Genomic DNA, 26284 nt, shown 5'->3' with positions numbered 1-26284 from the left:
ATTCCTTGACCGTCATCTTTACTTGGGACCAGATGTCTAGAAACCTTTTTATGGACTTGTTAAAAACTGTACAAAAGTAATGATACACTAGATTTTAGAATGGAGAATAACTTTCTTTTATTAAGAACAAAAATGGTGAGCTCCATTTGGATTTAGCTAAAAACCTACTTCTCGTAAGCCTGTGACTAACAATTCCTCCTCATGCTACTTTTAAAGATGCTCCCAATTTCATTTCATGAAATTCTCTAATGAACTAAATCAAGAGATTTCGATAACAAGTCTTTCCTAAGTTTCCATCCAAAAGCTGAATATCCCTCAAAACAATTGTGATAACATGTAGTCTTCACGGTCGAGTTTGAGGTGGATTCCTTTTTTATTACAATTAAATCATTAAGGTAGTGGCTGAGAAAACACATTCACCTTGCATGGATATATTTTTCCCATCATTATTATTATTTTGAGACTTATTATTTTTAGGTTGTCCGATCTCAACTGAATTTCACCTAAAAAATAAATTACAATGATGTGTCAAGGTCTCATAACAAACATATTTCATAAGAGTCGTTGGACGAAACCACCATCAAGGAAATCAAGTCGAAACAATGGATATAGTCTTTCATTTATAGACACAAGGGGATCGCTCAATTTAAATTGTTTGTCATGAGCTTGAAATGGGTGTCATGACTTAATTCAAAGGTATAAAATACACGTGTGTCAGTTCTTTGACATAGTTCTTCCTTTGTTTCATAGCCCACATTACTAGATCATAGAGATAGTAATGTTAGTGGAGATTTGAGAGCTATATATCATGAAAAAAAAACAAAGACATCAATAAGTTAATAGAGATGTTCAACAGAGGGGCCGTCTTGGGTTATGGAGCATATGTATTAAAAGCTAGTGATAAAGTGAAGTAAAGCATTTAAGAGGATAAGAATATTAAAATATTTAGTGTCATGGATAATTTAATGAATACATATTAGGAATAGGTAGTGTGAAAAATTTAATGTTAAGGTTATGTCGTATACACATCTCATATACACATATTATCACTATTATTTGTAAAATCTATTAACAAGTCGCTTTGGCCGAGTGGTTAAGGCGTGTGCCTGCTAAGTACATGGGGTTCCCCGCGAGAGTTCGAATCTCTCAGGCGACGTTGTTGTTTTAGCTAATATATCACTAGAAAATATTATATCACCACCTTACGTTTTAACAAACTAAAATAAAATATGGTTGAACTATTTACGTCCAAAGCCACATACTAGTAACTTTTCCATGTATTTTAAAATTGAGATAAGAAATTTTGGTCCTTAGTAGTGTCAACATTACCAGAGAACTTATAGAAAACCATTGCTATTGGGAAAACATTAATAATATGATAACTAACTAAACATGCAATATGTTTTCCTAATCCTTAAGATCAATAACAAGCCATCTCACGCCCATAAAGGATGCCTAAGGAGTGTCAATGAGTTGGCCAAGATGGTATGATGGCTATTATATCTTAATTTGTCTACAACATTCTCATAGAAAGTTATCCTTTAAGTGTTTTAAACTTGGAACTTTAACAACATAATCCTTTTTGTATAAAACTTAACTCATTATTCACTGACACATTAATAACTTCAAAACCTCACTTTAATGACTCTTGACTAACTTAATCGTCAAAGTGTTTAATGGCACATCACCCTATTTCTCAAGAAATTGTTGTTTTTAAAATTAAACTAACTCATAAGTTATTGATCTTATGTATGACCTAATAAAAGGTTTTTTTATATGATACAAAATGAATATTCATCCAAGTCTCTTGTTCTCTGATTCAATTCTAACATAAGAATGATATAATTAGTGATAACACCATCCTTAATAATTCACACATCACAAAGCCAGCTATACAAGTGAATCATCATCATTGTCATCATCTCAAAATGTTTCTAAAAATCATCTGCATCATCATGGCCTTCCACCACCGAACAAAAGGATTCCTTGACCGTCATCTTTACTTGGGACCAGATGTCTAGAAACCTTTTTATGGACTTGTTAAAAAGTGTACAAAAGTAATGATACACTAGATTTTAGAATGGAGAATAACTTTCTTTTATTAAGAACAAAAATGGTGAGCTCCATTTGGATTTAGCTAAAAACCTACTTCTCGTAAGCCTGTGACTAACAATTCCTCCTCATGCTACTTTTAAAGATGCTCCCAATTTCATTTCATGAAATTCTCTAATGAACTAAATCAAGAGATTTCGATAACAAGTCTTTCCTAAGTTTCCATCCAAAAGCTGAATATCCCTCAAAACAATTGTGATAACATGTAGTCTTCACGGTCGAGTTTGAGGTGGATTCCTTTTTTATTACAATTAAATCATTAAGGTAGTGGCTGAGAAAACACATTCACCTTGCATGGATATATTTTTCCCATCATTATTATTATTTTGAGACTTATTATTTTTAGGTTGTCCGATCTCAACTGAATTTCACCAAAAAAATAAATTACAATGATGTGTCAAGGTCTCATAACAAACATATTTCATAAGAGTCGCTGGACGAAACCACCATCAAGGAAATCAAGTCGAAACAATGGATATAGTCTTTCATTTATAGACACAAGGGGATCGCTCAATTTTAAATTGTTTGTCATGAGCTTGAAATGGGTGTCATGACTTAATTCAAAGGTATAAAATACACGTGTGTCAGTTCTTTGACATAGTTCTTCCTTTGTTTCATAGCCCACATTACTAGATCATAGAGATAGTAATGTTAGTGGAGATTTGAGAGCTATATATCATGAAAAAAAAACAAAGACATCAATAAGTTGATAGAGATGTTCAACAGAGGGGCCGTCTTGGGTTATGGAGCATATGTATTAAAAGCTAGTGATAAAGTGAAGTAAAGCATTTAAGAGGATAAGAATATTAAAATATTTAGTGTCATGGATAATTTAATGAATACATATTAGGAATAGGTAGTGTGAAAAATTTAATGTTAAGGTTATGTCGTATACACATCTCATATACACATATTATCACTATTATTTGTAAAATTTATTAACAAGTCGCTTTGGCCGAGTGGTTAAGGCGTGTGCCTGCTAAGTACATGGGGTTTCCCCGCGAGAGTTCGAATCTCTCAGGCGACGTTGTTGTTTTAGCTAATATATCACTAGAAAAATATTATATCACCACCTTACGTTTTAACAAACTAAAATAAAATATGGTTGAACTATTTACGTCCAAAGCCACATACTAGTAACTTTTCCATGTATTTTAAAATTGAGATAAGAAATTTTGGTCCTTAGTAGTGTCAACATTACCAGAGAACTTATAGAAAACCATTGCTATTGGGAAAACATTAATAATATGATAACTAACTAAACATGCAATATATTTTCCTAATCCTTAAGATCAATAACAAGCCATCTCACGCCCATAAAGGATGCCTAAGGAGTGTCAATGAGTTGCCAAGATGGTATGATGGCTATTATATCTTAATTTGTCTACAACATTCTCATAGAAAGTTATCCTTTAAGTGTTTTAAACTTGGAACTTTAACAACATAATCCTTTTTGTATAAAACTTAACTCATTATTCACTGACACATTAATAACTTCAAAACCTCACTTTAATGACTCTTGACTAACTTAATCGTCAAAGTGTTTAATGGCACATCACCCTATTTCTCAAGAAATTGTTGTTTTTAAAATTAAACTAACTCATAAGTTATTGATCTTAGATATGACCTAATAAAAGGTTTTTTTATATGATACATAATGAATATTCTTCCAAGTCTCTTGTTCTCTGATTCAATTCTAACATAAGAATGATATAATTAGTGATAACACCATCCTTAATAATTCACACATCACAAAGCCAACTATACAAGTGAATCATCATCATTGTCATCATCTCAAAATGTTTCTAAAAATCATCTGCATCATCATGGCCTTCCACCACCGAACAAAAGGATTCCTTGACCGTCATCTTTACTTGGGACCAGATGTCTAGAAACCTTTTTATGGACTTGTTAAAAACTGTACAAAAGTAATGATACACTAGATTTTAGAATGGAGAATAACTTTCTTTTATTAAGAACAAAAATGGTGAGCTCCATTTGGATTTAGCTAAAAACCTACTTCTCGTAAGCCTGTGACTAACAATTCCTCCTCATGCTACTTTTAAAGATGCTCCCAATTTCATTTCATGAAATTCTCTAATGAACTAAATCAAGAGATTTCGATAACAAGTCTTTCCTAAGTTTCCATCCAAAAGCTGAATATCCCTCAAAACAATTGTGATAACATGTAGTCTTCACGGTCGAGTTTGAGGTGGATTCCTTTTTTATTACAATTAAATCATTAAGGTAGTGGCTGAGAAAACACATTCACCTTGCATGGATATATTTTTTCCCATCATTATTATTATTTTGAGACTTATTATTTTTAGGTTGTCCGATCTCAACTGAATTTCACCTAAAAAAAAAATTACAATGATGTGTCAAGGTCTCATAACAAACATATTTCATAAGAGTCGTTGGACGAAACCACCATCAAGGAAATCAAGTCGAAACAATGGATATAGTCTTTCATTTATAGACACAAGGGGATCGCTCAATTTTAAATTGTTTGTCATGAGCTTGAAATGGGTGTCATGACTTAATTCAAAGGTATAAAATACACGTGTGTCAGTTCTTTGACATAGTTCTTCCTTTGTTTCATAGCCCACATTACTAGATCATAGAGATAGTAATGTTAGTGGAGATTTGAGAGCTATATATCATGAAAAAAAAACAAAGACATCAATAAGTTAATAGAGATGTTCAACAGAGGGGCCGTCTTGGGTTATGGAGCATATGTATTAAAAGCTAGTGATAAAGTGAAGTAAAGCATTTAAGAGGATAAGAATATTAAAATATTTAGTGTCATGGATAATTTAATGAATACATATTAGGAATAGGTAGTGTGAAAAATTTAATGTTAAGGTTATGTCGTATACACATCTCATATACACATATTATCACTATTATTTGTAAAAATTTATTAACAAGTCGCTTTGGCCGAGTGGTTAAGGCGTGTGCCTGCTAAGTACATGGGGTTTCCCCGCGAGAGTTCGAATCTCTCAGGCGACGTTGTTGTTTTAGCTAATATATCACTAGAAAAATATTATATCACCACCTTACGTTTTTAACAAACTAAAATAAAATATGGTTGAACTATTTACGTCCAAAGCCACATACTAGTAACTTTTCCATGTATTTTAAAATTGAGATAAGAAATTTTGGTCCTTAGTAGTGTCAACATTACCAGAGAACTTATAGAAAACCATTGCTATTGGGAAAACATTAATAATATGATAACTAACTAAACATGCAATATATTTTCCTAATCCTTAAGATCAATAACAAGCCATCTCACGCCCATAAAGGATGCCTAAGGAGTGTCAATGAGTTGGCCAAGATGGTATGATGGCTATTATATCTTAATTTGTCTACAACATTCTCATAGAAAGTTATCCTTTAAGTGTTTTAAACTTGGAACTTTAACAACATAATCCTTTTTGTATAAAACTTAACTCATTATTCACTGACACATTAATAACTTCAAAACCTCACTTTAATGACTCTTGACTAACTTAATCGTCAAAGTGTTTAATGGCACATCACCCTATTTCTCAAGAAATTGTTGTTTTTAAAATTAAACTAACTCATAAGTTATTGATCTTAGATATGACCTAATAAAAGTTTTTTTATATGATACATAATGAATATTCTTCCAAGTCTCTTGTTCTCTGATTCAATTCTAACATAAGAATGATATAATTAGTGATAACACCATCCTTAATAATTCACACATCACAAAGCCAACTATACAAGTGAATCATCATCATTGTCATCATCTCAAAATGTTTCTAAAAATCATCTGCATCATCATGGCCTTCCACCACCGAACAAAAGGATTCCTTGACCGTCATCTTTACTTGGGACCAGATGTCTAGAAACCTTTTTATGGACTTGTTAAAAACTGTACAAAAGTAATGATACACTAGATTTTAGAATGGAGAATAACTTTCTTTTATTAAGAACAAAAATGGTGAGCTCCATTTGGATTTAGCTAAAAACCTACTTCTCGTAAGCCTGTGACTAACAATTCCTCCTCATGCTACTTTTAAAGATGCTCCCAATTTCATTTCATGAAATTCTCTAATGAACTAAATCAAGAGATTTCGATAACAAGTCTTTCCTAAGTTTCCATCCAAAAGCTGAATATCCCTCAAAACAATTGTGATAACATGTAGTCTTCACGGTCGAGTTTGAGGTGGATTCCTTTTTTATTACAATTAAATCATTAAGGTAGTGGCTGAGAAAACACATTCACCTTGCATGGATATATTTTTTCCCATCATTATTATTATTTTGAGACTTATTATTTTTAGGTTGTCCGATCTCAACTGAATTTCACCTAAAAAATAAATTACAATGATGTGTCAAGGTCTCATAACAAACATATTTCATAAGAGTCGCTGGACGAAACCACCATCAAGGAAATCAAGTCGAAACAATGGATATAGTCTTTCATTTATAGACACAAGGGGATCGCTCAATTTTAAATTGTTTGTCATGAGCTTGAAATGGGTGTCATGACTTAATTCAAAGGTATAAAATACACGTGTGTCAGTTCTTTGACATAGTTCTTCCTTTGTTTCATAGCCCACATTACTAGATCATAGAGATAGTAATGTTAGTGGAGATTTGAGAGCTATATATCATGAAAAAAAACAAAGACATCAATAAGTTAATAGAGATGTTCAACAGAGGGGCCGTCTTGGGTTATGGAGCATATGTATTAAAAGCTAGTGATAAAGTGAAGTAAAGCATTTAAGAGGATAAGAATATTAAAATATTTAGTGTCATGGATAATTTAATGAATACATATTAGGAATAGGTAGTGTGAAAAATTTAATGTTAAGGTTATGTCGTATACACATCTCATATACACATATTATCACTATTATTTGTAAAAATTATTAACAAGTCGCTTTGGCCGAGTGGTTAAGGCGTGTGCCTGCTAAGTACATGGGGTTTCCCCGCGAGAGTTCGAATCTCTCAGGCGACGTTGTTGTTTTAGCTAATATATCACTAGAAAAATATTATATCACCACCTTACGTTTTTAACAAACTAAAATAAAATATGGTTGAACTATTTACGTCCAAAGCCACATACTAGTAACTTTTCCATGTATTTTAAAATTGAGATAAGAAATTTTGGTCCTTAGTAGTGTCAACATTACCAGAGAACTTATAGAAAACCATTGCTATTGGGAAAACATTAATAATATGATAACTAACTAAACATGCAATATATTTTCCTAATCCTTAAGATCAATAACAAGCCATCTCACGCCCATAAAGGATGCCTAAGGAGTGTCAATGAGTTGGCCAAGATGGTATGATGGCTATTATATCTTAATTTGTCTACAACATTCTCATAGAAAGTTATCCTTTAAGTGTTTTAAACTTGGAACTTTAACAACATAATCCTTTTTGTATAAAACTTAACTCATTATTCACTGACACATTAATAACTTCAAAACCTCACTTTAATGACTCTTGACTAACTTAATCGTCAAAGTGTTTAATGGCACATCACCCTATTTCTCAAGAAATTGTTGTTTTTAAAATTAAACTAACTCATAAGTTATTGATCTTAGATATGACCTAATAAAAGGTTTTTTATATGATACATAATGAATATTCTTCCAAGTCTCTTGTTCTCTGATTCAATTCTAACATAAGAATGATATAATTAGTGATAACACCATCCTTAATAATTCACACATCACAAAGCCAACTATACAAGTGAATCATCATCATTGTCATCATCTCAAAATGTTTCTAAAAATCATCTGCATCATCATGGCCTTCCACCACCGAACAAAAGGATTCCTTGACCGTCATCTTTACTTGGGACCAGATGTCTAGAAACCTTTTTATGGACTTGTTAAAAACTGTACAAAAGTAATGATACACTAGATTTTAGAATGGAGAATAACTTTCTTTTATTAAGAACAAAAATGGTGAGCTCCATTTGGATTTAGCTAAAAACCTACTTCTCGTAAGCCTGTGACTAACAATTCCTCCTCATGCTACTTTTAAAGATGCTCCCAATTTCATTTCATGAAATTCTCTAATGAACTAAATCAAGAGATTTCGATAACAAGTCTTTCCTAAGTTTCCATCCAAAAGCTGAATATCCCTCAAAACAATTGTGATAACATGTAGTCTTCACGGTCGAGTTTGAGGTGGATTCCTTTTTATTACAATTAAATCATTAAGGTAGTGGCTGAGAAAACACATTCACCTTGCATGGATATATTTTTTCCCATCATTATTATTATTTTGAGACTTATTATTTTTAGGTTGTCCGATCTCAACTGAATTTCACCAAAAAAAAAATTACAATGATGTGTCAAGGTCTCATAACAAACATATTTCATAAGAGTCGCTGGACGAAACCACCATCAAGGAAATCAAGTCGAAACAATGGATATAGTCTTTCATTTATAGACACAAGGGGATCGCTCAATTTAAATTGTTTGTCATGAGCTTGAAATGGGTGTCATGACTTAATTCAAAGGTATAAAATACACGTGTGTCAGTTCTTTGACATAGTTCTTCCTTTGTTTCATAGCCCACATTACTAGATCATAGAGATAGTAATGTTAGTGGAGATTTGAGAGCTATATATCATGAAAAAAAAACAAAGACATCAATAAGTTAATAGAGATGTTCAACAGAGGGGCCGTCTTGGGTTATGGAGCATATGTATTAAAAGCTAGTGATAAAGTGAAGTAAAGCATTTAAGAGGATAAGAATATTAAAATATTTAGTGTCATGGATAATTTAATGAATACATATTAGGAATAGGTAGTGTGAAAAATTTAATGTTAAGGTTATGTCGTATACACATCTCATATACACATATTATCACTATTATTTGTAAAAATTATTAACAAGTCGCTTTGGCCGAGTGGTTAAGGCGTGTGCCTGCTAAGTACATGGGGTTCCCCGCGAGAGTTCGAATCTCTCAGGCGACGTTGTTGTTTTAGCTAATATATCACTAGAAAAATATTATATCACCACCTTACATTTTTAACAAACTAAAATAAAATATGGTTGAACTATTTACGTCCAAAGCCACATACTAGTAACTTTTCCATGTATTTAAAATTGAGATAAGAAATTTTGGTCCTTAGTAGTGTCAACATTACCAGAGAACTTATAGAAAACCATTGCTATTGGGAAAACATTAATAATATGATAACTAACTAAACATGCAATATATTTTCCTAATCCTTAAGATCAATAACAAGCCATCTCACGCCCATAAAGGATGCCTAAGGAGTGTCAATGAGTTGGCCAAGATGGTATGATGGCTATTATATCTTAATTTGTCTACAACATTCTCATAGAAAGTTATCCTTTAAGTGTTTTAAACTTGGAACTTTAACAACATAATCCTTTTTGTATAAAACTTAACTCATTATTCACTGACACATTAATAACTTCAAAACCTCACTTTAATGACTCTTGACTAACTTAATCGTCAAAGTGTTTAATGGCACATCACCCTATTTCTCAAGAAATTGTTGTTTTTAAAATTAAACTAACTCATAAGTTATTGATCTTAGATATGACCTAATAAAAGGTTTTTTTATATGATACATAATGAATATTCTTCCAAGTCTCTTGTTCTCTGATTCAATTCTAACATAAGAATGATATAATTAGTGATAACACCATCCTTAATAATTCACACATCCAAAGCCAACTATACAAGTGAATCATCATCATTGTCATCATCTCAAAATGTTTCTAAAAATCATCTGCATCATCATGGCCTTCCACCACCGAACAAAAGGATTCCTTGACCGTCATCTTTACTTGGGACCAGATGTCTAGAAACCTTTTTATGGACTTGTTAAAAACTGTACAAAAGTAATGATACACTAGATTTTAGAATGGAGAATAACTTTCTTTTATTAAGAACAAAAATGGTGAGCTCCATTTGGATTTAGCTAAAAACCTACTTCTCGTAAGCCTGTGACTAACAATTCCTCCTCATGCTACTTTTAAAGATGCTCCCAATTTCATTTCATGAAATTCTCTAATGAACTAAATCAAGAGATTTCGATAACAAGTCTTTCCTAAGTTTCCATCCAAAAGCTGAATATCCCTCAAAACAATTGTGATAACATGTAGTCTTCACGGTCGAGTTTGAGGTGGATTCCTTTTTTATTACAATTAAATCATTAAGGTAGTGGCTGAGAAAACACATTCACCTTGCATGGATATTTTTTTCCCATCATTATTATTATTTTGAGACTTATTATTTTTAGGTTGTCCGATCTCAACTGAATTTCACCTAAAAAATAAATTACAATGATGTGTCAAGGTCTCATAACAAACATATTTCATAAGAGTCGCTGGACGAAACCACCATCAAGGAAATCAAGTCGAAACAATGGATATAGTCTTTCATTTATAGACACAAGGGGATCGCTCAATTTTAAATTGTTTGTCATGAGCTTGAAATGGGTGTCATGACTTAATTCAAAGGTATAAAATACACGTGTGTCAGTTCTTTGACATAGTTCTTCCTTTGTTTCATAGCCCACATTACTAGATCATAGAGATAGTAATGTTAGTGGAGATTTGAGAGCTATATATCATGAAAAAAAAACAAAGACATCAATAAGTTAATAGAGATGTTCAACAGAGGGCCGTCTTGGGTTATGGAGCATATGTATTAAAAGCTAGTGATAAAGTGAAGTAAAGCATTTAAGAGGATAAGAATATTAAAATATTTAGTGTCATGGATAATTTAATGAATACATATTAGGAATAGGTAGTGTGAAAAATTTAATGTTAATGTAGGTATGTCGTATACATCTCATATACACATATTATCACTATTATTTGTAAAAATTTATTAACAAGTCGCTTTGGCCGAGTGGTTAAGGCGTGTGCCTGCTAAGTACATGGGTTTCCCCGCGAGAGTTCGAATCTCTCAGGCGACGTTGTTGTTTTAGCTAATATATCACTAGAAAAATATTATATCACCACCTTACATTTTTAACAAACTAAAATAAAATATGGTTGAACTATTTACGTCCAAAGCCACATACTAGTAACTTTTCCATGTATTTTAAAATTGAGATAAGAAATTTTGGTCCTTAGTAGTGTCAACATTACCAGAGAACTTATAGAAAACCATTGCTATTGGGAAAACATTAATAATATGATAACTAACTAAACATGCAATATATTTTCCTAATCCTTAAGATCAATAACAAGCCATCTCACGCCCATAAAGGATGCCTAAGGAGTGTCAATGAGTTGGCCAAGATGGTATGATGGCTATTATATCTTAATTTGTCTACAACATTCTCATAGAAAGTTATCCTTTAAGTGTTTTAAACTTGGAACTTTAACAACATAATCCTTTTTGTATAAAACTTAACTCATTATTCACTGACACATTAATAACTTCAAAACCTCACTTTAATGACTCTTGACTAACTTAATCGTCAAAGTGTTTAATGGAACATCACCCTATTTCTCAAGAAATTGTTGTTTTTAAAATTAAACTAACTCATAAGTTATTGATCTTAGATATGACCTAATAAAAGGTTTTTTTATATGATACATAATGAATATTCTTCCAAGTCTCTTGTTCTCTGATTCAATTCTAACATAAGAATGATATAATTAGTGATAACACCATCCTTAATAATTCACACATCACAAAGCCAACTATACAAGTGAATCATCATCATTGTCATCATCTCAAAATGTTTCTAAAAATCATCTGCATCATCATGGCCTTCCACCACCGAACAAAAGGATTCCTTGACCGTCATCTTTACTTGGGACCAGATGTCTAGAAACCTTTTTATGGACTTGTTAAAACTGTACAAAAGTAATGATACACTAGATTTTAGAATGGAGAATAACTTTCTTTTATTAAGAACAAAATGGTGAGCTCCATTTGGATTTAGCTAAAAACCTACTTCTCGTAAGCCTGTGACTAACAATTCCTCCTCATGCTACTTTTAAAGATGCTCCCAATTTCATTTCATGAAATTCTCTAATGAACTAAATCAAGAGATTTCGATAACAAGTCTTTCCTAAGTTTCCATCCAAAAGCTGAATATCCCTCAAAACAATTGTGATAACATGTAGTCTTCACGGTCGAGTTTGAGGTGGATTCCTTTTTTATTACAATTAAATCATTAAGGTAGTGGCTGAGAAAACACATTCACCTTGCATGGATATATTTTTTCCCATCATTATTATTATTTTGAGACTTATTTTTTTAGGTTGTCCGATCTCAACTGAATTTCACCAAAAAAATAAATTACAATGATGTGTCAAGGTCTCATAACAAACATATTTCATAAGAGTCGCTGGACGAAACCACCATCAAGGAAATCAAGTCGAAACAATGGATATAGTCTTTCATTTATAGACACAAGGGGATCGCTCAATTTAAATTGTTTGTCATGAGCTTGAAATGGGTGTCATGACTTAATTCAAAGGTATAAAATACACGTGTGTCAGTTCTTTGACATAGTTCTTCCTTTGTTTCATAGCCCACATTACTAGATCATAGAGATAGTAATGTTAGTGGAGATTTGAGAGCTATATATCATGAAAAAAAAACAAAGACATCAATAAGTTAATAGAGATGTTCAACAGAGGGGCCGTCTTGGGTTATGGAGCATATGTATTAAAAGCTAGTGATAAAGTGAAGTAAAGCATTTAAGAGGATAAGAATATTAAAATATTTAGTGTCATGGATAATTTAATGAATACATATTAGGAATAGGTAGTGTGAAAAATTTAATGTTAAGGTTATGTCGTATACACATCTCATATACACATATTATCACTATTATTTGTAAAAATTTTTAACAAGTCGCTTTGGCCGAGTGGTTAAGGCGTGTGCCTGCTAAGTACATGGGGTTTCCCGCGAGAGTTCGAATCTCTCAGGCGACGTTGTTGTTTTAGCTAATATATCACTAGAAAAATATTATATCACCACCTTACGTTTTTAACAAACTAAATAAAATATGGTTGAACTATTTACGTCCAAAGCCACATACTAGTAACTTTTCCATGTATTTTAAAATTGAGATAAGAAATTTTGGTCCTTAGTAGTGTCAACATTACCAGAGAACTTATAGAAAACCATTGCTATTGGGGAAAACATTAATAATATGATAACTAACTAAACATGCAATATTTCCTAATCCTTAAGATCAATAACAAGCCATCTCACGCCCATAAAGGATGCCTAAGGAGTGTCAATGAGTTGGCCAAGATGGTATGATGGCTATTATATCTTAATTTGTCTACAACATTCTCATAGAAAGTTATCCTTTAAGTGTTTTAAACTTGGAACTTTAACAACATAATCCTTTTTGTATAAAACTTAACTCATTATTCACTGACACATTAATAACTTCAAAACCTCACTTTAATGACTCTTGACTAACTTAATCGTCAAAGTGTTTAATGGCACATCACCCTATTTCTCAAGAAATTGTTGTTTTTAAAATTAAACTAACTCATAAGTTATTGATCTTAGATATGACCTAATAAAGGTTTTTTTATATGATACATAATGAATATTCTTCCAAGTCTCTTGTTCTCTGATTCAATTCTAACATAAGAATGATATAATTAGTGATAACACCATCCTTAATAATTCACACATCCCAAAGCCAACTATACAAGTGAATCATCATCATTGTCATCATCTCAAAATGTTTCTAAAAATCATCTGCATCATCATGGCCTTCCACCACCGAACAAAAGGATTCCTTGACCGTCATCTTTACTTGGGACCAGATGTCTAGAAACCTTTTTATGGACTTGTTAAAAACTGTACAAAAGTAATGATACACTAGATTTTAGAATGGAGAATAAGTTTCTTTTATTAAGAACAAAGATGGTGAGCTCCATTTGGATTTAGCTAAAAACCTACTTCTCGTAAGCCTGTGACTAACAATTCCTCCTCATGCTACTTTTAAAGATGCTCCCAATTTCATTTCATGAAATTCTCTAATGAACTAAATCAAGAGATTTCGATAACAAGTCTTTCCTAAGTTTCCATCCAAAAGCTGAATATCCCTCAAAACAATTGTGATAACATGTAGTCTTCGCGGTCGAGTTTGAGGTGGATTCCTTTTTTATTACAATTAATCCTAAAGGTAGTGGCTGAGAAAACACATTCACCTTGCATGGATATATTTTTCCCATCATTATTATTATTTGAGACTTATTATTTTAGGTTGTCCGATCTCAACTGAATTTCACCAAAAAATAAATACAATGATGTGTCAAGGTCTCATAACAAACATATTTCATAAGAGTCGCTGGACGAAACCACCATCAAGGAAATCAAGTCGAAACAATGGATATAGTCTTTCATTTATAGACACAAGGGGATCGCTCAATTTTAAATTGTTTGTCATGAGCTTGAAATGGGTGTCATGACTTAATTCAAAGGTATAAAATACACGTGTGTCAGTTCTTTGACATAGTTCTTCCTTTGTTTCATAGCCCACATTACTAGATCATAGAGATAGTAATGTTAGTGGAGATTTGAGAGCTATATATCATGAAAAAAAACAAAGACATCAATAAGTTAATAGAGATGTTCAACAGAGGGGCCGTCTTGGGTTATGGAGCATATGTATTAAAAGCTAGTGATAAAGTGAAGTAAAGCATTTAAGAGGATAAGAATATTAAAATATTTAGTGTCATGGATAATTTAATGAATACATATTAGGAATAGGTAGTGTGAAAAATTTAATGTTAAGGTTATGTCGTATACACATCTCATATACACATATTATCACTATTATTTGTAAAAATTTATTAACAAGTCGCTTTGGCGAGTGGTTAAGGCGTGTGCCTGCTAAGTACATGGGGTTTCCCCGCGAGAGTTCGAATCTCTCAGGCGACGTTGTTGTTTTAGCTAATATATCACTAGAAAAATATTATATCACCACCTTACATTTTTAACAAACTAAAATAAAATATGGTTGAACTATTTACGTCCAAAGCCACATACTAGTAACTTTTCCATGTATTTTAAAATGAGATAAGAAATTTTGGTCCTTAGTAGTGTCAACATTACCAGAGAACTTATAGAAAACCATTGCTATTGGGAAAACATTAATAATATGATAACTAACTAAACATGCAATATATTTTCCTAATCCTTAAGATCAATAACAAGCCATCTCACGCCCATAAAGGATGCCTAAGGAGTGTCAATGAGTTGGCCAAGATGGTATGATGGCTATTATATCTTAATTTGTCTACAACATTCTCATAGAAAGTTATCCTTTAAGTGTTTTAAACTTGGAACTTTAACAACATAATCCTTTTTGTATAAAACTTAACTCATTATTCACTGACACATTAATAACTTCAAAACCTCACTTTAATGACTCTTGACTAACTTAATCGTCAAAGTGTTTAATGGCACATCACCCTATTTCTCAAGAAATTGTTGTTTTTAAAATAAACTAACTCATAAGTTATTGATCTTAGATATGACCTAATAAAAGTTTTTTATATGATACATAATGAATATTCTTCCAAGTCTCTGTTCTCCGATTCAATTCTAACATAAGAATGATATAATTAGTGATAACACCATCCTTATAATTCACACATCACAAAGCCAACTATACAGTGAATCATCATCATTGTCATCATCTCAAAATGTTTCTAAATCATCTGCATCATCATGGCCTTCCACCACCGAACAAAAGGATTCCTTGACCGTCATCTTTACTTGGGACCAGATGTCTAGAAACCTTTTTATGGACTTGTTAAAATGTACAAAAGTAATGATACACTAGATTTTAGAATGGAGAATAACTTTCTTTTATTAAGAACAAAAATGGTGAGCTCCATTTGGATTTAGCTAAAAACCTACTTCTCGTAAGCCTGTGACTAACAATTCCTCCTCATGCTACTTTTAAAGATGCTCCCAATTTCATTTCATGAAATTCTCTAATGAACTAAATCAAGAGATTTCGATAACAAGTCTTTCCTAAGTTTCCATCCAAAAGCTGAATATCCCTCAAAACAATTGTGATAACATGTAGTCTTCACGGTCGAGTTTGAGGTGGATTCCTTTTTTATTACAATTAAATCATTAAGGTAGTGGCTGAGAAAACACATTCACCTTGCATGGATATATTTTTTCCCATCATTATTATTATTTTGAGACTTATTATTTTTAGGTTGTCCGATCTCAACTGAATTTCACCAAAAAAATAAATACAATGATGTGTCAAGGTCTCATAACAAACATATTTCATAAGAGTCGCTGGACGAAACCACCATCAAGGAAATCAAGTCGAAACAATGGATATAGTCTTTCATTTATAGACACAAGGGGATCGCTCAATTTTAAATTGTTTGTCATGAGCTTGAAATGGGTGTCATGACTTAATTCAAAGGTATAAAATACACGTGTGTCAGTTCTTTGACATAGTTCTTCCTTTGTTTCATAGCCCACATTACTAGATCATAGAGATAGTAATGTTAGTGGAGATTTGAGAGCTATATATCATGAAAAAAAACAAAGACATCAATAAGTTAATAGAGATGTTCAACAGAGGGGCCGTCTTGGGTTATGGAGCATATGTATTAAAAGCTAGTGATAAAGTGAAGTAAAGCATTTAAGAGGATAAGAATATTAAAATATTTAGTGTCATGGATAATTTAATGAATACATATTAGGAATAGGTAGTGTGAAAAATTTAATGTTAAGGTTATGTCGTATACACATCTCATATACACATATTATCACTATTATTTGTAAAAATTTATTAACAAGTCGCTTTGGCCGAGTGGTTAAGGCGTGTGCCTGCTAAGTACATGGGGTTTCCCCGCGAGAGTTCGAATCTCTCAGGCGACGTTGTTGTTTTAGCTAATATATCACTAGAAAAATATTATATCACCACCTTACATTTTTAACAAACTAAATAAAATATGGTTGAACTATTTACGTCCAAAGCCACATACTAGTAACTTTTCCATGTATTTTAAAATTGAGATAAGAAATTTTGGTCCTTAGTAGTGTCAACATTACCAGAGAACTTATAGAAAACCATTGCTATTGGGAAAACATTAATAATATGATAACTAACTAAACATGCAATATATTTTCCTAATCCTTAAGATCAATAACAAGCCATCTCACGCCCATAAAGGATGCCTAAGGAGTGTCAATGAGTTGGCCAAGATGGTATGATGGCTATTATATCTTAATTTGTCTACAACATTCTCATAGAAAGTTATCCTTTAAGTGTTTTAAACTTGGAACTTTAACAACATAATCCTTTTTGTATAAAACTTAACTCATTATTCACTGACACATTAATAACTTCAAAACCTCACTTTAATGACTCTTGACTAACTTAATCGTCAAAGTGTTTAATGGCACATCACCCTATTTCTCAAGAAATTGTTGTTTTTAAAATTAAACTAACTCATAAGTTATTGATCTTAGATATGACCTAATAAAGGTTTTTTTATATGATACATAATGAATATTCTTCCAAGTCTCTTGTTCTCTGATTCAATTCTAACATAAGAATGATATAATTAGTGATAACACCATCCTTAATAATTCACACATCACAAAGCCAACTATACAAGTGAATCATCATCATTGTCATCATCTCAAAATGTTTCTAAAAATCATCTGCATCATCATGGCCTTCCACCACCGAACAAAAGGATTCCTTGACCGTCATCTTTACTTGGGACCAGATGTCTAGAAACCTTTTTATGGACTTGTTAAAAACTGTACAAAAGTAATGATACACTAGATTTTAGAATGGAGAATAACTTTCTTTTATTAAGAACAAAAATGGTGAGCTCCATTTGGATTTAGCTAAAAACCTACTTCTCGTAAGCCTGTGACTAACAATTCCTCCTCATGCTACTTTTAAAGATGCTCCCATTTCATTTCATGAAATTCTCTAATGAACTAAATCAAGAGATTTCGATAACAAGTCTTTCCTAAGTTTCCATCCAAAAGCTGAATATCCCTCAAAACAATTGTGATAACATGTAGTCTTCACGGTCGAGTTTGAGGTGGATTCCTTTTTTATTACAATTAAATCATTAAGGTAGTGGCTGAGAAAACACATTCACCTTGCATGGATATATTTTTTCCCATCATTATTATTATTTTGAGACTTATTATTTTAGGTTGTCCGATCTCAACTGAATTTCACCAAAAAAATAATTACAATGATGTGTCAAGGTCTCATAACAAACATATTTCATAAGAGTCGCTGGACGAAACCACCATCAAGGAAATCAAGTCGAAACAATGGATATAGTCTTTCATTTATAGACACAAGGGGATCGCTCATTTTAAATTGTTTGTCATGAGCTTGAAATGGGTGTCATGACTTAATTCAAAGGTATAAAATACACGTGTGTCAGTTCTTTGACATAGTTCTTCCTTTGTTTCATAGCCCACATTACTAGATCATAGAGATAGTAATGTTAGTGGAGATTTGAGAGCTATATATCATGAAAAAAAAACAAAGACATCAATAAGTTAATAGAGATGTTCAACAGAGGGCCGTCTTGGGTTATGGAGCATATGTATTAAAAGCTAGTGATAAAGTGAAGTAAAGCATTTAAGAGGATAAGAATATTAAAATATTTAGTGTCATGGATAATTTAATGAATACATATTAGGAATAGGTAGTGTGAAAAATTTAATGTTAAGGTTATGTCGTATACACATCTCATATACACATATTATCACTATTATTTGTAAAAATTTATTAACAAGTCGCTTTGGCCGAGTGGTTAAGGCGTGTGCCTGCTAAGTACATGGGGTTTCCCCGCGAGAGTTCGAATCTCTCAGGCGACGTTGTTTTTTTAGCTAATATATCACTAGAAAAATATTATATCACCACCTTACATTTTTAACAAACTAAAATAAAATATGGTTGAACTATTTACGTCCAAAGCCACATACTAGTAACTTTTCCATGTATTTTAAAATTGAGATAAGAAATTTTGGTCCTTAGTAGTGTCAACATTACCAGAGAACTTATAGAAAACCATTGCTATTGGGAAAACATTAATAATATGATAACTAACTAAACATGCAATATATTTTCCTAATCCTTAAGATCAATAACAAGCCATCTCACGCCCATAAAGGATGCCTAAGGAGTGTCAATGAGTTGGCCAAGATGGTATGATGGCTATTATATCTTAATTTGTCTACAACATTCTCATAGAAAGTTATCCTTTAAGTGTTTTAAACTTGGAACTTTAACAACATAATCCTTTTTGTATAAAACTTAACTCATTATTCACTGACACATTAATAACTTCAAAACCTCACTTTAATGACTCTTGACTAACTTAATCGTCAAAGTGTTTAATGGCACATCACCCTATTTCTCAAGAAATTGTTGTTTTTAAAATTAAACTAACTCATAAGTTATTGATCTTAGATATGACCTAATAAAAGGTTTTTTATATGATACATAATGAATATTCTTCCAAGTCTCTTGTTCTCTGATTCAATTCTAACATAAGAATGATATAATTAGTGATAACACCATCCTTAATAATTCACACATCACAAAGCCAACTATACAAGTGAATCATCATCATTGTCATCATCTCAAAATGTTTCTAAAAATCATCTGCATCATCATGGCCTTCCACCACCGAACAAAAGGATTCCTTGACCGTCATCTTTACTTGGGACCAGATGTCTAGAAACCTTTTTATGGACTTGTTAAAAACTGTACAAAAGTAATGATACACTAGATTTTAGAATGGAGAATAACTTTCTTTTATTAAGAACAAAAATGGTGAGCTCCATTTGGATTTAGCTAAAAACCTACTTCTCGTAAGCCTGTGACTAACAATTCCTCCTCATGCTACTTTTAAAGATGCTCCCAATTTCATTTCATGAAATTCTCTAATGAACTAAATCAAGAGATTTCGATAACAAGTCTTTCCTAAGTTTCCATCCAAAAGCTGAATATCCCTCAAAACAATTGTGATAACATGTAGTCTTCACGGTCGAGTTTGAGGTGGATTCCTTTTTTATTACAATTAAATCATTAAGGTAGTGGCTGAGAAAACACATTCACCTTGCATGGATATATTTTTTCCCATCATTATTATTATTTTGAGACTTATTATTTTTAGGTTGTCCGATCTCAACTGAATTTCACCAAAAAAATAAATTACAATGATGTGTCAAGGTCTCATAACAAACATATTTCATAAGAGTCGCTGGACGAAACCACCATCAAGGAAATCAAGTCGAAACAATGGATATAGTCTTTCATTTATAGACACAAGGGGATCGCTCAATTTTAAATTGTTTGTCATGAGCTTGAAATGGGTGTCATGACTTAATTCAAAGGTATAAAATACACGTGTGTCAGTTCTTTGACATAGTTCTTCCTTTGTTTCATAGCCCACATTACTAGATCATAGAGATAGTAATGTTAGTGGAGATTTGAGAGCTATATATCATGAAAAAAAAAAAAAGACATCAATAAGTTAATAGAGATGTTCAACAGAGGGGCCGTCTTGGGTTATGGAGCATATGTATTAAAAGCTAGTGATAAAGTGAAGTAAAGCATTTAAGAGGATAAGAATATTAAAATATTTAGTGTCATGGATAATTTAATGAATACATATTAGGAATAGGTAGTGTGAAAAATTTAATGTTAAGGTTATGTCGTATACACATCTCATATACACATATTATCACTATTATTTGTAAAAATTTATTAACAAGTCGCTTTGGCCGAGTGGTTAAGGCGTGTGCCTGCTAAGTACATGGGGTTTCCCCGCGAGAGTTCGAATCTCTCAGGCGACGTTGTTGTTTTAGCTAATATATCACTAGAAAAATATTATATCACCACCTTACATTTTTAACAAACTAAAATAAAATATGGTTGAACTATTTACGTCCAAAGCCACATACTAGTAACTTTTCCATGTATTTTAAAATTGAGATAAGAAATTTTGGTCCTTAGTAGTGTCAACATTACCAGAGAACTTATAGAAAACCATTGCTATTGGGAAAACATTAATAATATGATAACTAACTAAACATGCAATATATTTTCCTAATCCTTAAGATCAATAACAAGCCATCTCACGCCCATAAAGGATGCCTAAGGAGTGTCAATGAGTTGGCCAAGATGGTATGATGGCTATTATATCTTAATTTGTCTACAACATTCTCATAGAAAGTTATCCTTTAAGTGTTTTAAACTTGGAACTTTAACAACATAATCCTTTTTGTATAAAACTTAACTCATTATTCACTGACACATTAATAACTTCAAAACCTCACTTTAATGACACTTGACTAACTTAATCGTCGAAGTGTTTAATGACACATCACCCTATTTCTCAAGAAATTGTTGTTTTTAAATTAAACTAACTCATAAGTTATTGATCTTAGTATGACCTAATAAAAGGTTTTTTTATATGATACAAAATGAATATTCTTCCAAGTCTCTTGTTCTCTGATTCAATTCTAACATAAGAATGATATAATTAGTGATAACACCATCCTTAATAATTCACACATCACAAAGCCAGCTATACAAGTGAATCATCATCATTGTCATCATCTCAAAATGTTTCTAAAAATCATCTGCATCATCATGGCCTTCCACCACCGAACAAAAGGATTCCTTGACCGTCATCTTTACTTGGGACCAGATGTCTAGAAACCTTTTTATGGACTTGTTAAAAAGTGTACAAAAGTAATGATACACTAGATTTTAGAATGGAGAATAACTTTCTTTTATTAAGAACAAAAATGGTGAGCTCCATTTGGATTTAGCTAAAAACCTACTTCTCGTAAGCCTGTGACTAACAATTCCTCCTCATGCTACTTTTAAAGATGCTCCCAATTTCATTTCATGAAATTCTCTAATGAACTAAATCAAGAGATTTCGATAACAAGTCTTTCCTAAGTTTCCATCCAAAAGCTGAATATCCCTCAAAACAATTGTGATAACATGTAGTCTTCACGGTCGAGTTTGAGGTGGATTCCTTTTTTATTACAATTAAATCATTAAGGTAGTGGCTGAGAAAACACATTCACCTTGCATGGATATATTTTTTCCCATCATTATTATTATTTTGAGACTTATTATTTTTAGGTTGTCCGATCTCAACTGAATTTCACCAAAAAAATAAATTACAATGATGTGTCAAGGTCTCATAACAAACATATTTCATAAGAGTCGCTGGACGAAACCACCATCAAGGAAATCAAGTCGAAACAATGGATATAGTCTTTCATTTATAGACACAAGGGGATCGCTCAATTTTAAATTGTTTGTCATGAGCTTGAAATGGGTGTCATGACTTAATTCAAAGGTATAAAATACACGTGTGTCAGTTCTTTGACATAGTTCTTCCTTTGTTTCATAGCCCACATTACTAGATCATAGAGATAGTAATGTTAGTGGAGATTTGAGAGCTATATATCATGAAAAAAAACAAAGACATCAATAAGTTAATAGAGATGTTCAACAGAGGGGCCGTCTTGGGTTATGGAGCATATGTATTAAAAGCTAGTGATAAAGTGAAGTAAAGCATTTAAGAGGATAAGAATATTAAAATATTTAGTGTCATGGATAATTTAATGAATACATATTAGGAATAGGTAGTGTGAAAAATTTAATGTTAAGGTTATGTCGTATACACATCTCATATACACATATTATTACTATTATTTGTAAAAAATTATTAACAAGTCGCTTTGGCCGAGTGGTTAAGGCGTGTGCCTGCTAAGTACATGGGGTTTCCCCGCGAGAGTTCGAATCTCTCAGGCGACGTTGTTGTTTTAGCTAATATATCACTAGAAAAATATTATATCACCACCTTACATTTTTAACAAACTAAAATAAAATATGGTTGAACTATTTACGTCCAATATGGTTGAACTATTTACGTCCAAAGCCACATACTAGTAACTTTTCCATGTATTTTAAAATTGAGATAAGAAATTTTGGTCCTTAGTAGTGTCAACATTACCAGAGAACTTATAGAAAACCATTGCTATTGGGAAAACATTAATAATATGATAACTAACTAAACATGCAATATATTTACCTAATCCTTAAGATCAATAACAAGCCATCTCACGCCCATAAAGGATGCCTAAGGAGTGTCAATGAGTTGGCCAAGATGGTATGGTGGCTATTATATCTTAATTTGTCTACAACATTCTCATAGAAAGTTATCCTTTAAGTGTTTTAAACTTGGAACTTTAACAACATAATCCTTTTTGTATAAAACTTAACACATTATTCACTGACACATTAATAACTTCAAAACCTCACTTTAATGACTCTTGACTAACTTAATCGTCAAAGTGTTTAATGGCACATCACCCTATTTCTCAAGAAATTGTTGTTTTTTAAAATAAAACTAACTCATAAGTTATTGATCTTAGATATGACCTAATAAAAGGTTTTTTTTATATGATACATAATGAATATTCTTCCAAGTCTCTTGTTCTCTGATTCAATTCTAACATAAGAATGATATAATTAGTGATAACACCATCCTTAATAATTCACACATCACAAAGCCAACTATACAAGTGAATCATCATCATTGTCATCATCTCAAAATGTTTCTAAAAATCATCTGCATCATCATGGCCTTCCACCACCGAACAAAAGGATTCCTTGACCGTCATCTTTACTTGGGACCAGATGTCTAGAAACCTTTTTATGGACTTGTTAAAAAGTGTACAAAAGTAATGATACACTAGATTTTAGAATGGAGAATAACTTTCTTTAATTAAGAACAAAAATGGTGAGCTCCATTTGGATTTAGCTAAAAACCTACTTCTCGTAAGCCTGTGACTAACAATTCCTCCTCATGCTACTTTTAAAGATGCTCCCAATTTCATTTCATGAAATTCTCTAATGAACTAAATCAAGAGATTTCGATAACAAGTCTTTCCTAAGTTTCCATCCAAAAGCTGAATATCCCTCAAAACAATTGTGATAACATGTAGTCTTCACGGTCGAGTTTGAGGTGGATTCCTTTTTTATTACAATTAAATCATTAAGGTAGTGGCTGAGAAAACACATTCACCTTGCATGGATATATTTTTTCCCATCATTATTATTATTTTGAGACTTATTATTTTTAGGTTGTCCGATCTCAACTGAATTCACCAAAAAAATAAATTACAATGATGTGTCAAGGTCTCATAACAAACATATTTCATAAGAGTCGCTGGACGAAACCACCATCAAGGAAATCAAGTCGAAACAATGGATATAGTCTTTCATTTATAGACACAAGGGGATCGCTCAATTTTAAATTGTTTGTCATGAGCTTGAAATGGGTGTCATGACTTAATTCAAAGGTATAAAATACACGTGTGTCAGTTCTTTGACATAGTTCTTCCTTTGTTTCATAGCCCACATTACTAGATCATAGAGATAGTAATGTTAGTGGAGATTTGAGAGCTATATATCATGAAAAAAAAACAAAGACATCAATAAGTTAATAGAGATGTTCAACAGAGGGGCCGTCTTGGGTTATGGAGCATATGTATTAAAAGCTAGTGATAAAGTGAAGTAAAGCATTTAAGAGGATAAGAATATTAAAATATTTAGTGTCATGGATAATTTAATGAATACATATTAGGAATAGGTAGTGTGAAAAATTTAATGTTAAGGTTATGTCGTATACACATCTCATATACACATATTATTACTATTATTTGTAAAAAATTATTAACAAGTCGCTTTGGCCGAGTGGTTAAGGCGTGTGCCTGCTAAGTACATGGGGTTTCCCGCGAGAGTTCGAATCTCTCAGGCGACGTTGTTGTTTTAGCTAATATATCACTAGAAAATATTATATCACCACCTTACATTTTTAACAAACTAAAATAAAATATGGTTGAACTATTTACGTCCAAAGCCACATACTAGTAACTTTTCCATGTATTTTTAAAATTGAGATAAGAAATTTTGGTCCTTAGTAGTGTCAACATTACCAGAGAACTTATAGAAAACCATTGCTATTGGGAAAACATTAATAATATGATAACTAACTAAACATGCAATATATTTTCCTAATCCTTAAGATCAATAACAAGCCATCTCACGCCCATAAAGGATGCCTAAGGAGTGTCAATGAGTTGGCCAAGATGGTATGATGGCTATTATATCTTAATTTGTCTACAACATTCTCATAGAAAGTTATCCTTTAAGTGTTTTAAACTTGGAACTTTAACAACATAATCCTTTTTGTATAAAACTTAACTCATTATTCACTGACACATTAATAACTTCAAAACCTCACTTTAATGACTCTTGACTAACTTAATCGTCAAAGTGTTTAATGGCACATCACCCTATTTCTCAAGAAATTGTTGTTTTTAAAATAAACTAACTCATAAGTTATTGATCTTAGATATGACCTAATAAAGGTTTTTTTTATATGATACATAATGAATATTCTTCCAAGTCTCTTGTTCTCTGATTCAATTCTAACATAAGAATGATATAATTAGTGATAACACCATCCTTAATAATTCACACATCACAAAGCCAACTATACAAGTGAATCATCATCATTGTCATCATCTCAAAATGTTTCTAAAAATCATCTGCATCATCATGGCCTTCCACCACCGAACAAAAGGATTCCTTGACCGTCATCTTTACTTGGGACCAGATGTCTAGAAACCTTTTTATGGACTTGTTAAAAAGTGTACAAAAGTAATGATACACTAGATTTTAGAATGGAGAATAACTTTCTTTAATTAAAGAACAAAAATGGTGAGCTCCATTTGGATTTAGCTAAAAACCTACTTCTCGTAAGCCTGTGACTAACAATTCCTCCTCATGCTACTTTTAAAGATGCTCCCAGTTTCATTTCATGAAATTCTCTAATGAACTAAATCAAGAGATTTCGATAACAAGTCTTTCCTAAGTTTCCATCCAAAAGCTGAATATCCCTCAAAACAATTGTGATAACATGTAGTCTTCACGGTCGAGTTTGAGGTGGATTCCTTTTTTATTACAATTAAATCATTAAGGTAGTGGCTGAGAAAACACATTCACCTTGCATGGATATATTTTTTCCCATCATTATTATTATTTTGAGACTTATTATTTTTAGGTTGTCCGATCTCAAC

The 26284-nt window shown here is 32.0% G+C and overlaps 13 non-coding genes across 13 annotated transcripts; all 13 read left to right on the top strand.

Moving 5' to 3' along the window:
- The first annotated feature begins 1075 nt into the window (after nucleotides 1-1075).
- On the top strand, nucleotides 1076-1156 carry TRNAS-GCU (transfer RNA serine (anticodon GCU)). The gene has a single exon. It is a non-coding gene; the product is annotated as a tRNA-Ser (tRNA).
- Nucleotides 1157-3057: 1901 nt separating this feature from the next.
- TRNAS-GCU (transfer RNA serine (anticodon GCU)) lies at nucleotides 3058-3139 on the top strand. Its single transcript has one exon. It is a non-coding gene; the product is annotated as a tRNA-Ser (tRNA).
- A 1903-nt stretch (nucleotides 3140-5042) lies between these two features.
- TRNAS-GCU (transfer RNA serine (anticodon GCU)) lies at nucleotides 5043-5124 on the top strand. The gene has a single exon. It is a non-coding gene; the product is annotated as a tRNA-Ser (tRNA).
- A 1902-nt stretch (nucleotides 5125-7026) lies between these two features.
- On the top strand, nucleotides 7027-7108 carry TRNAS-GCU (transfer RNA serine (anticodon GCU)). Its single transcript has one exon. It is a non-coding gene; the product is annotated as a tRNA-Ser (tRNA).
- Nucleotides 7109-9008: 1900 nt separating this feature from the next.
- On the top strand, nucleotides 9009-9089 carry TRNAS-GCU (transfer RNA serine (anticodon GCU)). Its single transcript has one exon. It is a non-coding gene; the product is annotated as a tRNA-Ser (tRNA).
- A 1902-nt stretch (nucleotides 9090-10991) lies between these two features.
- Nucleotides 10992-11072, top strand: TRNAS-GCU (transfer RNA serine (anticodon GCU)). The gene has a single exon. It is a non-coding gene; the product is annotated as a tRNA-Ser (tRNA).
- A 1900-nt stretch (nucleotides 11073-12972) lies between these two features.
- Nucleotides 12973-13053, top strand: TRNAS-GCU (transfer RNA serine (anticodon GCU)). Its single transcript has one exon. It is a non-coding gene; the product is annotated as a tRNA-Ser (tRNA).
- Nucleotides 13054-14947: 1894 nt separating this feature from the next.
- On the top strand, nucleotides 14948-15028 carry TRNAS-GCU (transfer RNA serine (anticodon GCU)). The gene has a single exon. It is a non-coding gene; the product is annotated as a tRNA-Ser (tRNA).
- A 1892-nt stretch (nucleotides 15029-16920) lies between these two features.
- Nucleotides 16921-17002, top strand: TRNAS-GCU (transfer RNA serine (anticodon GCU)). The gene has a single exon. It is a non-coding gene; the product is annotated as a tRNA-Ser (tRNA).
- A 1898-nt stretch (nucleotides 17003-18900) lies between these two features.
- Nucleotides 18901-18982, top strand: TRNAS-GCU (transfer RNA serine (anticodon GCU)). Its single transcript has one exon. It is a non-coding gene; the product is annotated as a tRNA-Ser (tRNA).
- Nucleotides 18983-20886: 1904 nt separating this feature from the next.
- Nucleotides 20887-20968, top strand: TRNAS-GCU (transfer RNA serine (anticodon GCU)). The gene has a single exon. It is a non-coding gene; the product is annotated as a tRNA-Ser (tRNA).
- A 1902-nt stretch (nucleotides 20969-22870) lies between these two features.
- TRNAS-GCU (transfer RNA serine (anticodon GCU)) lies at nucleotides 22871-22952 on the top strand. The gene has a single exon. It is a non-coding gene; the product is annotated as a tRNA-Ser (tRNA).
- A 1930-nt stretch (nucleotides 22953-24882) lies between these two features.
- Nucleotides 24883-24963, top strand: TRNAS-GCU (transfer RNA serine (anticodon GCU)). The gene has a single exon. It is a non-coding gene; the product is annotated as a tRNA-Ser (tRNA).
- Nucleotides 24964-26284: the final 1321 nt, after the last annotated feature.

The sequence above is a fragment of the Lathyrus oleraceus genome, chromosome 4 (assembly GCF_024323335.1).
Source record: "Lathyrus oleraceus cultivar Zhongwan6 chromosome 4, CAAS_Psat_ZW6_1.0, whole genome shotgun sequence".
Taxonomy (NCBI): Eukaryota; Viridiplantae; Streptophyta; class Magnoliopsida; order Fabales; family Fabaceae; genus Lathyrus; species Lathyrus oleraceus.
The sequence above is the reverse complement of the archived record's forward strand: the minus strand, read 5'-3'. Positions and strand labels throughout refer to the sequence as shown.